The sequence below is a fragment of the Aythya ferina genome, assembly GCF_964211825.1.
Source record: "Aythya ferina genome assembly, chromosome: 1".
NCBI classification, from domain to species: domain Eukaryota; kingdom Metazoa; phylum Chordata; class Aves; order Anseriformes; family Anatidae; genus Aythya; species Aythya ferina.
Genome location: NC_140296.1, coordinates 43,572,899 through 43,587,306, shown reverse-complemented (window position 1 = coordinate 43,587,306; position 14,408 = coordinate 43,572,899). Strand labels below are relative to the sequence as shown.

Below are 14,408 nucleotides of genomic sequence, written 5' to 3'. Positions count from 1 at the left end.
GACACAGAGCGCATGAAGTATGGTTGGCCACAGCAAGACCCAGATGCTAAGCTAAGGATGATATCTTTTCAGTAGCTGCATCTGGCTATTTGGCAGGCTCTACAGGCTGATCTGCTGGCAGGCCTGGATTTGCCTCTGGGTCTGTCATCTGTCATGTTGTTACGCTGTTGATGGGCCGTCTCTGCTGTCTTGCCCTCCCAGACTGCATTTGCCTTTCAGCTGCTTCTGCTGCTGAGGATTTTGCTGCTGCTGCTCAACATTTAAGGACAAGAGGATGGCAGTATGCTGCTAAGATGCGTAGTTCAGAGTGCAAGATCAGGACAGCGTTCTCAGAATCAGAAATATGCTTGGCACGTGCTCGTTAATGTGTGATTTAAAAAAGCAGCCCTGCAGATTTGGAATTGGCTTGCAGACTATTTGTTATGCTTTGCTGCTAGTTAGTAATTCAGGTCTCCGATGACTCATGCACCTTTGTTTTTAATTATGACACTTTCATTTCAGCATATACCTGATGATGACATGTACAATCGTTGATTAGCAAAGCAGAAGCCTTAATGAGCACGGGGTAGCTTAGTGAGCTGGCTGTAAAATAAATAAGAAATGTATCAGAAATTTCTCTGTTCTCTGCTGCATGGTGCATAATAACTTGAAGAAAACAGTTAAAATAAAATATTAACCGGCTAGCAGAACTGGGAAAACAGCTCACTGTTAATGTGTCCAGTAGTGAGAGAAAATTACAGGTTTCATTGTGTATGCTGCACCATCTGCCTACACAGAGAGCCTAAGCCGTAGGCTCTCCCGAGGGAAATAGCTGTGGATAAGTTATTCAATTAGAACAGCATTATTGGCCAGCTACCTTGGAGAATTGGGTTGATGATGTTGTGATTATCCCGCTCTACATTCCTTCATGTCCCAGACAGGCTGCATTGCTTTGCAACTTCCTTAAGTGTTCACTCAACTGTACAGTAGGTGAGCAATTGAACCAGGGAACATCAGGGATGCCTGAAAGAAAATCAATTTTGAATGAACTTTCTCTGCTTAGCCACAGCCTACATATTCTGAGTCATATTGTATTTTTGTGGACCTCAGTGTACTAAGTGACAGAACTGGTAGTGGGAGGAAAGAGAATTTCATTGCGTGCATTTAACCTGTGGCTGGGCACCAGGACTCACATGGTAGGATACAAAATAGGACAATACTCCTTCAAGTGTGGCATTCCTGTCACATCCCATTAGTGATACAGAAGCTTTGAAAGACCACATTAAGACTGTTTTGAGAAACTCATTTGGTTCTTTACCACCAAGGTTCAAAGGTAAAATTCTCTTCTTCGAAAGTTTTTTCTTTCAAAACAGAACAAATCAGGGTCTGATCCTAATCTTGCAAGCCCATTATTTTGCTGGCCTCCTGCTGAAGTTAATGACATCTATATTCTCAATATTCTCAAATTAATATTCTCAAAATAGTGCTCTCAGTCTCGCCTTGCTGCCTTCATAGGAACCTAGAGAAACTTGTCTAATCATTTTTATTTTTATTTTTTCTAAAAAAGAGCAATGCTGCATCTTAAAAATTTGATTTAATTTTTAAAAATAAAATCAAAACTCCCCACCCCTTTTCATAATCTAGTGTTGCTCTGCTTGTCCCTGGTCTACTTCAATTTTATCAATTATGGGATCTTAAGACTGCAGGGTCTTGCTGTACCATTTATTTTGATGTCTTGTGTCACGCAGACTGTAGAATTTTCAATCTCATCAAAAGGACTGGTGTCCTTTTCAATTAAGTGGCAATAGTTTATTATTTTTCCATCAACACTTAAAAACTCTTCAATTTTTTCAGTTGTTCCTACATTCAAAATTGTAGTCATATTTCTTTCATGGTATGTCATGCACTGATCTAGTCTGGGAAGTCTAACAGGGAACCTTGCAATGAGAACTCCTAGGAGAGACACATTTTTAAAATGTGTTTTAATCAGAGCTGAGCTCTCCTGGAAAGGTGACATGTCTGCTCTGAGTTCACATCATGATCAGTAATCTTTTCCCCCTTCTTCAAAGCTGGATGTCTTGTTAAACAAAGATGTACATCATCCACAAGGTCCACAGGAGGGAGGCATTTGAGAAGTGACAAACGAGGTCACTGGATTTGCAGCTGAAGCATCCTCGGATAAGTTCTGAAAGGTCCAGTCTCTGAAAATAGCAGTGATGCCTCATGGCTGATGACACCAGGTCAGTTTGTTTCATTTTTTATTGTTTTCATTTCACTGTTTACTTTTTCATCATAGAGGTTCAGCTGGGCAGCTGAGAGATGCTGTGCCTGTCTATCTTGTCCTCAGCGCAGTGCCTTGCTCAGAAAGAGAGGAGACATCATCAGCTGTCTTAAAAAACCAAAGCAGGGCAGTCCATGAAGGAAGGAGAGGGAGGACTCTGAGGCTGTGGGAGCTCTCATACTTTAGGAAAATTTAGATCATGTGACTTCCTGTGTCTTGAAGGAACAGGATAAAAAACAATGTCTAGGAATGAAGCAATACCATTTACTGATGTACATTTGCATCAACAGTTTTGAGCTATTTTCTGCAAATCCTCTTTGTGCAGTGTCTTACACAAGTTATTTCCCACATCCCATCTTCCCTTTTGTCTGAACCACTGATACCTCCAGCGTGCATCTGCTCACCATGAGTGACCTGTACTGCTGCATCTGTGTGACTTTTAGACAGCGGGGTGGAGGCTTTAAACTTTGTGATTGCAGGGAACCAACATATAAGGCATGAATATTGATGAAGCACTGCTGCGACGTGTGCTCATACTGCTAATGACAAAGATGATAATAATAAGGGCCCCAACACCCAGCAAAAAAATCCAGTTTCTTCTTACATGGTGCCTCACTGAGTGCCCCTGGAAAAGACAGAATTCATCTGCCAGCTCCTTGTAGGACCATAAAATTTATTGACTTCTTAACGTCTTCCACTCTATGAAACCACTTTATTTATTTATTTATTTATTTATTTATTTATTTATTTATTTGTAGACTATGACACAGAGATTAATATGGGACTCCTGGGATATGCAAACCACCAATCGAAGGGAGTGCCATTTTCCTTTTATACTACCAGTGGAGAAAATAGTGCCAACTGAACCCATCTGCTCACCTACTGATGAATGTGAAGTTATTAGTTGGGTATTCATTCAGAGTTTTCATATCCATTTTTTTTTGTGTATTTCTACTTAACACTGTAATTTGAAAAAGTGTAGTATCTGTAACAGTACACTGTATTATATAGCCTGGTTGCAAGACTGTATTACAGTCTTTAAAGGAATCATGTTTTGTATTAGTTTTGAGTCTTATTTCTGGGGAGGAGAAAGCTTCCAGAAAGGTGTATTTCCTTAAACAATTATCTGTCTTATAGGTACCTTTGTTTCACATTCTTGTGCCATGTTGTTGATGTCTAACAGAAAAAGTATTATACCTTTTGCATAATCTGAGCAAGGTCAGGAGCTGGACTTGACCCTTATTGGCCCCTTCCAGTTTAGGATGTTTTGTTCTGTTCTGTCCTAGCTGGATATTGAGAGCTTTACCTTGGGTGTTTTGTCACTCACCTCAGCAAGACTGGGATTCATCCATAGGCTCTTCATTTATGGTGACATTTATTCTCTTTCTGCTGCTTTCTTAAATATACATATACAATTCAATAACCTCATTAAATGATTTTTAAAATATATTTATTGAAATAAATATAGGGCAAGGCTGCAAAGGTAGATGAAGCTACCATACTTTTAAATAATAGTTTTGCGAGAACCAGGTACCGTGCCTTTCTGTCTACATCAACAAGAATTTCAGCAATGAGATAGTAAGAAGGGAAATAGTTATGGCAGTATGATTCAACTCAACTTTGCACAGACTTCAAGAAGCGCACAAATAAATGCACTTCATAAACCATCATCTTTTACACGTGGTTCATTATTAGCATTTTTGGGTGTATAGGTGGTATATTTTAAAATGAGAGATTGTACTACTTACTTTTTAAAACTTTGTTCTTCCTGTAGAAGAGACAAAGGTGTGGTCCTTCTATACCATGGTCTGGTGTGCAGTTTCCAAAATCACAAGAGCTCTCCATGCTCTGTTTAGGTGGAGCATACCTGAGTTGCTCTTGAGATGAGATCCAGTGCCTGAGCAGAGAAACTTGGAACCATAGCCATGGATCTGACCTCAGGCTATGTCTGGAGCACAAGGAACTCTGCACATCATTCCTGTTTGTGAAGTACTTTTTGGAGTATCTTCTTGTGCTAATATGGAGATGTGGCTGGCAGCATCCTGCACTGCCTGCTGAGGAAGGCCTCAAAGAAATCTGGGAAAAAAGGGAATGATATGCTGGGTTAGCTAGAGCTGTCATTGAAAGCTGTGGTTTATACTTCCACTTTGCTCAATATTTTTTTAAAGTTTCAATACTGAAAGTGAGAATTGATTATTTTTACTCTCTAAAGAAGAGCATACAGACTCAGCAAGAGATCATGACAAGGGCACAAAAAATAAATGAAGCTTGAAAAATGAATCTTGAGTCAAATGAAGTAAAGAATGGGAAAAATGTGGTGCCATAGAGATGTCTAATTGTTCTATTTTACTATGATTTCCCTCATCCAGACATGAATAACCCTGAGATTCTCTGTTAGCCTGGCTACACTGACTTCTGAAGAGACCTGACAGTAGGAGGATTTATGGAAAAAAATAAAAAATGGAAAATCTTAGTATAAACGCCCTGCATAGCAGTGGTAAGTGGCTGGTTTTACTACTGATGGCAAAATTTTTGTATGGCAGAGTCAGGCAAACCAAGGTAACTGGCTTTCATGGTCTTGATCTAACCAGTGCTGGAGTGAGCTGTGACAAAGAACAGGGGCAAGCTTCCTGCACCTGAGAAAAGGTAAGTCTGGAGAGTCCTGAATGGATCTGCAGCTGAGTTTCTGATCAAGCTCCTGAAACTTAAATTAGTAAGTCTTTATGTGCACACAAAAGCCAATATTTTTTACCACATTCTTTGGTTTGGTCCTTTATAGAGTAGGACACCTTTTTTTGCTTTTTTTTTTTTTTTTTTTTTTTTTTTTTTCCCCAAACTAAACATGTGAGATTTTGAGATGTTTTTGTAAATTCGCTTCCTGAAGGACTGTTTTGTACCTGAAGTTCAGATAAAAGACAATGTCAACTGCTTTGAAAGGAGCACTCTTCAACAAACAACATATTATTACTTAGGTCACTGCAACCATATATTATCGTTACAATTAAAAAGTCACTGAAACAGTCCCTTGAAGTCTATGGGAAGAAACTAGATGTTCCTACTGGACAGTATCTTTGACAGCCAGTCATCTGGGATGTGTGTTTATTGTTCTAACAGGAGTAGGCAAAGGGGTATGGAGTGCAAAACAAATGCTATATTTACAAAGTATCTGTTATTATTTAATTGTTTTTAAACCCTATTTTAGAACATACTCTTCATCTAAATGTTGTTCTTGGAAAGATTTCAGAACTGTACAATGTCAGTAGAGAACAAGGAGATTTTTTGTACACATCTGCCTTTGAGAATTTTACAATAATGCATGTTTTTGTTGTTTCATTTTTTTACATGCTTTCCCCTCAGGGAGAGTTCTGTGTTTGCAAGCACATGTTAATTTAACCCTTGAGTAGAGCTGAAGCAATAACAGTTTCCTCCTGTGGGAAACTTGTGGTGATAGTGAAGAAACAAGCTATCAGAGATTGAGAGTATGCTGTTGTTTCTGTTACTTGTTTCTGTGTATGCTGAGAATCAATGTATATATGTATACTTAAGGTGCATGCTTGAACATATGTTTAAAAAAAATGCTATTGCATGAGTAAGATAATCAGGATTTTGGAGAGACTGATGTCAACATTGCCACAGAAATGTGAAATCATCTTGTCACAAATGTCAGAAGTGTTCTTTAAAAAAAAAAATAATCCTTGATTTTTAAATAAAATCTGAGACTGATACAAAGGGAAGAAAAAGAGACAATCCCAGAAAGGTGTCAAGAAATTCAGGTGGTTTTCCCAAACAGGTACTTAAGAGATTAGTTTAAAAAAAAAAAAAAAAAAAAAAAAAGGAAAAGGGAAAATAAAAAATGGAAAAGGGAAAGGAAAAGGATTTAGAACACATAAATGTTCCTAATTTTTAATGCAAGCTTACTCTGCATGGGAGACAAAGGATAAGATGTGTCTGATGAGATAACTATTCTCCCAGCACTTCCTATTAGGTAAATGTCTTCCTATTAGCTTTTATGAACAGAGCTAATTGTGCCAGCAATGGGAATTTACATTTAAAGAATAAATTCTGGATCTTTAAATGCTGGCAAGATTAATTATGAGAGAAGTATTAGCAGATACTCTTTCCGTTTTTTGTTTTGTTTTGTTTTGTTTTGTTTTGTTTTCTGTATATTTTTGGTGTGTTACTTTACAGAGCAGTAAGAAGGAAGGCATCTGTCAGGACTGGGCCCAGTTTGTAGCTCTTGCTGGAGTCCAGCTGACTCCACAGAAGCCAAGCATTGCCCAAGGCAATGCTCCTCAGGATTAAGGACAAACTAATCCCTGAAAGAGAAATGCCAGTTCTTGGATAAAATAATGAAAGAAAGACTATTTGGAGACCTGTAAAACACTCCTAAAACTCAGGCATCAAATTCCCTTTTGTGGCATTGAAGACCAAGTCCCTGATGTTGTACGGTTTCATAAATGGTGGGGGAGTCTTTAAAATTCATCCAGTTACCAGCTGAAAAGGGGAATGTATGCAGGACTTGTACTTGCAGCTGAAAGCCTGGGTTCATTGAGCCTTCATTTTGGAATAATCCCCCTTCCTGTAGTCTGCAGTCAGAAAGGGACAATCTGAAGATATGCAGAAAATACAAAATGTTCAATTTTGCTCTAGCTTCCACCTCAGACAGACATGGCCCAGCTGAGCATGCTGTACAACACCACCATTCAATTAAAATGTTGGCAATATGGTAAGTCTAACCAAATCTGGCATGCCAAGCAATCTTAAAACCCCAAGACACTGTTTCCAAAAACAATTCTTAAACAGCAGGAGGTTATTTCTTTGCATACATTTCCAAGCCTATTTCAGATGACACTTAATTCCAAAACCTTTCTCTCTCCTTTTATTAGCACTAAGTTACCAGTACTCAGATGTCTCTACCTCCTTGCTATCTTATCAGCATCTTTCCATGCAAAGTTTTTCTACTGAAGGGTTCTCATTCCTGAGCAGCTACCCAAGGTTTTTTTTTTGTTGTTTGTTTTTGTTTTTGTTTTGTTTTGTTTTGTTTTGTTTTTGTTTTTTTCCCTTGGGCGATGGCATGCAGCAGTGTTTAGAGAATCACCAACTCCTTAGGTTTACTGTATCCTTTCCAGAGTGTAACTCTGAACACTCAGACAAAAAAAAACTTCTAGGGAGAAATGATGGGTTACCAAAAACAACCAATACCAGCTCTGAGTGTTCATTTTTCTTAATCAACCTGTTCTACAAGCTAATAACACAAATGAAATATTTTGCAATAAAAATGAGACCCCGACAGGAAAATACAAGAGAAAGAAGAAAATACATTTGTTCTCCTTGTAAATAGAAAGTCATTATTGTCTGTATCTGACAAAAGAGACTGTTTCCATTCTGAGTCATGTCAAAAATTTATTTTTGTTTCTCCAATAATTTAGTGTCAATATCAAGATACAGCATATCTGTCTTAAATATTCAAGTCATATTTTCTTTTAGTATGCCAAGATAAACACGCTGATAAAGTTGATAAAAGGTCAGGAAGGCATGGCCAATGAGCAGAAGCTTGGGTTGTCTGGTCTGGAGAAAAGAAGGCCAAGAGGCAACCTCATTGCTCTCTACAGCTTCCTGAGGAGTGGAAGCAGAAAAGGAGGTGGCTGTCTCTTCTCCCTGGTAACTAACGACAGGACACACAGGAACTTCCTAGAGAGATGGTTGATGTCCCAGGCCTGCCAGTGTTCAGGAGGAATTTGGATAACACCTTCAATAATATACTTGAACTTTTGGAAGAGAGTCAGGCAGTTGGACTTGATGATCTTTATAGGTCTATTCCATTCCATTCCATTCCTCCAGAATCTGGAGGATGATCCAATTATAAGTTGAAGAAACTTACACCCAGGATGACTGACTGGAGATAGAAGACTCTGAGAGTGTTACAAAAAGAGAAAGAAAGTGAGACAGTGTGTGAGAGTAAGCAGGTGTTGAGATCCCTGAGCTATCACTGGAGAGTGTCCAGCTGATAAGGAAGCATATGAGATTGACTGCTGATCAAGCCCATTTACTCTTTTTATTGCTAACAGCTGCTGTCCTTAGGCATGGCTGGGCAAACCTTAGTGTTTAACCCCTGCAGCTTTTGATCTGATCTTCTGCTTCAGCCACTATGGCTGTGAATTATTGGATTGCCTGGGCACAAGCTGGGAACTCTGAGTTACAGTCCTCATGGTGTGAGGACTTTTGGTCTGAAAAACTAGCCAAAACTCAAGGTGTTATGACTTGTTCCCATAAAAAGAAGAGATTGATAATGAAGTTAAGATTTCCTTGATGAAACTCTGAGTCTATAAAGGATATAAACAATCTTGTTTCTTTGACTTCAAGAGGAATAAAACAATAAATTATTTCTTCACTCACAATTTCAAAGTTATACGAGCCAAATGTGCAACTGAAAATTCTTTCTTACTTTATATCTGCATTTTTTCTGTCAAGCTAGCATTACATCATTGATGATTCTTTCTTACCTCTTTTTTGTCTTTTTTTTTTTTTTTTCTATAAAAGATCTTTTTCAAAGCCTTTCTGTCAATATCATTCACTCTCCTGAGCAATTTCAGTGTTACATGTACCAGTGTTTTCAGTAGAAGACCCTGTTGTTTTAGCAGCATTAGTCCATATGGAATTTCTTACAACTATCCTTAAAGAATGATTACAGTTATATGCTCCTGTTTCAGTTAGACTTAATCCATGCCATAGCAGGATGCTTGGACAGGACTGATGGTTTACCTACACTTACTATTGTGGCACAAAAGAACCAATAAAGCAAGAGTCTTCTTATACTTGTGTTTCTTCAACACCTTGCCCTCATTCTTTGTAGTTGTTTGTTTGCTTTGTTTAGTTTATTTATTATTTTTTAATAATACTGGCATTTAAAATAAGTGAAATAACATGAGCTTTACCCAAGTCTTCTATCCCATACTAAGACATTTTAAAGGATTTCTGACTGCATGAGTTAACAAGGGAAGAAAGACCAGTGTTATCTACCTGTACTTCTGACCTTTGACACAGTCCTACATGACATCCTGATCTCCAGATTGGCAAGAGATGGATTTGAAGGGTGGACCATTTAGTGGATAAGGAATTGGCTTGAAAGCCACACACACAGAGTTGTGGTTAACAGCTCTGTGTCCAGGTGGAGGCCGGAGATGAGTGGTGTCTCTCAGGGTCTGTCTTGGGACTGGTGCTGTTTAATATTTTTATCAATTTTATATCAATTTATATTAATTTTAATATTTTTATGAATGATATAGATGGTTAGATTGAGTACACCCATGAAAAGTTAGGAACTGACTGCAACCCCCATTTTCCATGCAGTTTCCCTGCACTGCTTGGAGGGAGGATATAGAAGAAGGTGGGTGAGGGGAAGATGTTTTTAGTTTGCTTTTTGTTCTCACTTGTTCTCTAGCTTGTTAGTAATAGGTAATAAATTATATTAATCTCTCTGTGCTGAGTGTGTTTTGCTCATGATGATAATTGTTGAGAGATCTGCCTGTCCTTATCTCCCCGCTTGAGCCCTTTCCATTGTTATTTTCTCCCTTTCCCTTTGAGGAAGGGGAATGAGAGGGCGGTTGTGATGGAGCTCAGCTGCCCACCTGAGTAAAACCACCACAGCGGCATCAACAGAGCCATGGCTAGCAGGTCAAAGGGGGTGATTGTCCCCCTCTGCTCTACCTTCATGAGGCCTCACTTGGAGTGCTGCATCCAGGTCTAGGGCCCACAGCACAAGAAGGATGTGGACCTGTTAGAGCAGGTCCAGGCTATGAAAATGCTCAGATGGCTGGAGCACCTCCACTATGAAGACAGGTTGGGAAAGCTGGTGTTGTTCATCCTGGAGAAGAGGAGGGTCTGGGGAGACTTCACTGAAGCATTTCAATACTTAATGGGGGCTTATAAAAAGATGAAGAGTGAGTTTTTGCTTGGGCAAATAATGATAGGACAAGGGATAATGATTTTAAGCTAAAAGAGGGGAGATTTAGATTAGATGTTAGGAGGAAATTCTTCACTCAGAGAGTGGTGAGGCACTTGAATAGGTTGCCCAGAGAATCTGTGTAATTCCCATCACTGGAGGTGTTCAAGGCCGAGTTGGATGGGGCCTTGGGCAACCTAGTCTGGTGGGAGGTGTCCCTGCCCATATCAGAGGATTGGAACTAGGTGATCTTGAAGGTCTCTTCTAACCCAAAACATTCTATGATTCCCATGATTCTATGATTTCATACAGGTACTTCCTCATGATTCTGCTTTCAGTGCAGAGATAACTATAACAGTTATATACTGTTAGTGGGATTGATCAGCTTTGCTATCGAGCTGTAATGCGCACCAAAGTAGGAATTATTCACAGCTGTTTTTGTTACTTTAACAATCTTAACAAGATTAATACCTTATAGCTCCCCAAATCCTGTAATAATACTCTGTGACCTGCCATGCCCACCATGTTATTGTGCATTTCTACTCTTCTACTTCAGTATACCAGCTTAGCCAGAATTTCAGCTTGATTTGTATTTCTGCTACACAGCTGCCAAAACAAATGCCTTTGTGGGTAAAGGTGATTTATAAATAGTTGCAGTACTTGTTACTGGACATGGTTTAAACACTTGCCACATCATCATGGAGGAGTTTCTCACCTTGTTGATTTTGTGCATTTGTGTAGGCATGGCCACAGTCTTTGGCCCTCATCACTCTAAGCAGAAATATTCTTCTAACACAGTTTGAGATAATATTAAACTTGCTTGAAATTGTTTCAGTAAACGGTCAATACCAAGCTTTGAAGTTTCTGTTTGTAAAGGCAAATGAAGGAAGGGCACAGCACACTACTGGTTTTGCACTTCAGTCTGACCAGAATTGTGGCAAATAAGGGAGAAAGGAATTGATTAACAGAGAAGAAGAGACCTCCAGAATCAGAAGGGCTCAAAACTTTGTTCATTTGGACCAGAGGTTATCAGTGTACAGAGAAGCACTCTGAACACAAGGAGGCAAGACTTTGAAAGATCTGATACTCCTTTTACTGTGGATGTGAGTAGATGCTCTGTGGCCACAGCTGAAAAAAAAAAAAAAAAAAAAAGTAAAAAAATAAAAAAATAAAATCATAATTTCCTTTGAAGGAAAATGTTCTCCTGTTGCTCTTTAGCTAGATTCCTTGACTTTATTTTAAAACAATCATAGAGCTGGACCTACCTTAATATCACAATATGAAGATGAAAAAATAAGTGCTAGAATACCCCTATACTTTGGAATACATCGTGATTTTATCTTAGACCATAAACAGCTGCAAGAAATGGTGGCGGGCCAGCTCAATTGTCTCATTCCAGAAAACTGTGACTCAGCAATGCTATCTCCACAGATATCATTGCCATAATATAACCAAAATCTGTGATAGAGCCTTACTTATTAAACCTCAAGCTCAGCTCAGAACATCCCATTAGACTAACTGAAAGTTTTGAAAACAGTATTATGATCTTGATTATACCAGCATAGGTCCATATCCACTTAATGGAATATCCTGAGCATCAGACTCTCTAGCTTGTTTGTCTACAAGGCAATAACATTGATTCTACCTACATTAATCTTTTTTAACTATCACTGCAACTGGAACTACTGCATTTGCATTGGTAGCAATGAGCTGTGTATGGTGCAAGAGCCACTTAAAATGAGAAGCTTTAAAAGTCAAGAATAATTCTACAGACTTGAATCAGGTTGCATCCTTACTTACAGTATCCTTACTTACCAACTTCAAACAATTTTCTGACATATGGCATGCATTCAGAAAATAATTTACTTTGTTTTAATTTATCTTATGATCTTCAATTAAGAGGAGTTAATCTTGCTATTGAGAGTCATGATTACTACAGTTATACATTCTATCTCTGCAGGATTCCATACAAACAGAAAATATCCCAGTGTTCAAAAAAGGACACATCTGGAAGCTTACTTTGTCTCTTTTATACTACTGCTGTTCCTTAGATGGGGTGAAAAAAAAAAAATGCAAGACCTTCTTATTTAATAAAACTGTAGTCAGGCAAGAACTGAAGGATTCCCTAAAACCAGATGCTGTTTCAGTTCCACTGGGGTTAATTTGACATACTAAAGAAGGTTAATAGGATAAAAATCAAGTTTTTTATACTGAAGTCACTTTTGCAAAGGTGCCATCTCATAGTCAGTGACCCCTACAATGCCCCAGATAGAGTAATTCTTGGGATACTGAATTAATATTGAATATTCCTGTCATTGCACCATGAATGGGGGAATTCCTTTGAACAAAGCGATATCTCCAATGTAGATACCTACATGTACGTCTGAACTTCCGTTATAAAGCCAGTGAATAGGAGATACTTTGGGAGAATACATCTCACTGAAACAAAGATGAAATAGATGAGGCTCACTAAGTTCTGCCAGAGCTTGTTTCTTTCCATTGAGGTGGGTTACCTAAATGATGAGCTCAGGGGTAGGCACTTAAAATTAGTTGTGAGGATTTGCATCACTGGGACTAGTGTTCATCCAGTGGGACCTGGAAAAATAATGAGACTTCAAGCTGCAGTATGGTAGATTTAGGTGAGATGATAAAAAGTTCACCACCAGGCATTTCAGTGATTTGTTTGGAGAGGACACAGAACCTCCAACAGTGGAAGATTTTAAGAACATACTTATTGCAGATACAGTTGACCCAGTCCTGAAGTAATGAAGCAGCTTTCAGGGTATCAAGGTGAGCTTTCAAGGTACTTTCCAGACTACTTTTTTGGTAATTATGACCATGATGAGGATGGAAAATACCATGAAATTCTCTAAATTAAATAGCAAAACAGCAAAGTTAAAGGCACGATTGTGTAGATTGCTACCTTTTGATATGTAACATGGATGTTGCCTCACTTCCTCATTGCTCAGTGTATCTCAGCACAAGTCCTTTGCAATCTCCCAAGCACTTTATCTTAGCAGGCATTCATTTTCACAATGGCACTTTGCCTTGTATTTAATGTCAATTGTAAGCACTTTGGCAACTTTATGCTCAATGTCTGTAATCTCTCACAACCCTGAAAAAAAAAATCAGAAAAAATAAGCATTTTCAAATGCATGTGAGATTTTTTTCCTCAAAGTGCATTCAAGTTTTACTAAATACGGAGTAGATTACAATGCAACACATATGTTTAAACTGGTAAATCAACAACAAATTGGGGAAGGCATTTTTTTGTTTTGTTTGTTTGTTTGTTTTGAGGGTGGAGAGGAGGGTGAAGAGCTGTTTTCTTTTCCACTGAAGATATGACAAAGCAAACTGGTACCTGTTGATTAGGTAGAGAAAAAAAAAAATCTACACTGTTGCAAATGCTTTATCTCCTCACTGATTTCTGTCTCTATTCAATTTTCAGCAAGGCCTTGTCAGAGGATCAGGAAAACAGAGCAGCCTCTTTTTGAGCTCACGCAACTATTGTTTTCTGGAAGTGCTGACCAAACAACCCTCAGGTGCATAGCTACGGCTGGGAAAATTGTGATTATTGTTCCAAGGACTTGCCATGGGGAAGCTAAGCATGGATTCTTAATCTGTACCAGATGGGACCACGGCTCTTGCATTTTGCAGAGAAGTATTTAGAAGCATTCCGAGAATAAATATGATAGCCTGCAGATTAGTGTTAACATGAATTTCACACAAATTAAAACTACTTACCACTGCCAGGAAGAACATAAATGAAAATACAGTGAGTTTTCAGCACCACACCCAACAGTTTTTAAAAATGTTCTATAAAATGTGAATCTAACCTTATGTGTTTTTCTTCTATAATACTTTGCATATGTAAAGATCTAGAACTCAGTGGTTCAGGCACTGAGTAGAGGGGTGTGGGATTCCTCTCAGCTGCCCTTGCATTCTGTCTGCAGACTAGATACTCACTTTTAATTCTCTCATCTTGCTCTCTAGTCAGTGGAGTAAAGCAAACACTTATACAAATTATAAGGATTCATATGATGCTTTTCTGAAGTACTCTGAGATTAATTGATCTCCACTGACCATAAGGAGAACCCTGACAGACAGATGTAAATGTCTAAATCTGGAGAAAAGTCTCACACCATAGTCCTCTCTTTGCTGTTACAGATGGAGCTGAAAAAATCCATTTAACTGTCAGTTCCACCT

The 14,408-nt window shown here is 38.5% G+C and overlaps 1 long non-coding RNA gene across 1 annotated transcript; it reads left to right on the top strand.

The window, feature by feature from the left end:
* Positions 1 to 3,025: 3,025 nt before the first annotated feature.
* LOC311430574 lies at positions 3,026 to 14,023 on the top strand. Its single transcript, XR_014688875.1, has 4 exons — positions 3,026 to 3,163; positions 4,630 to 4,757; positions 4,852 to 4,973; positions 13,651 to 14,023. It is a non-coding gene; the product is annotated as an uncharacterized lncRNA (long non-coding RNA).
* Positions 14,024 to 14,408: the final 385 nt, after the last annotated feature.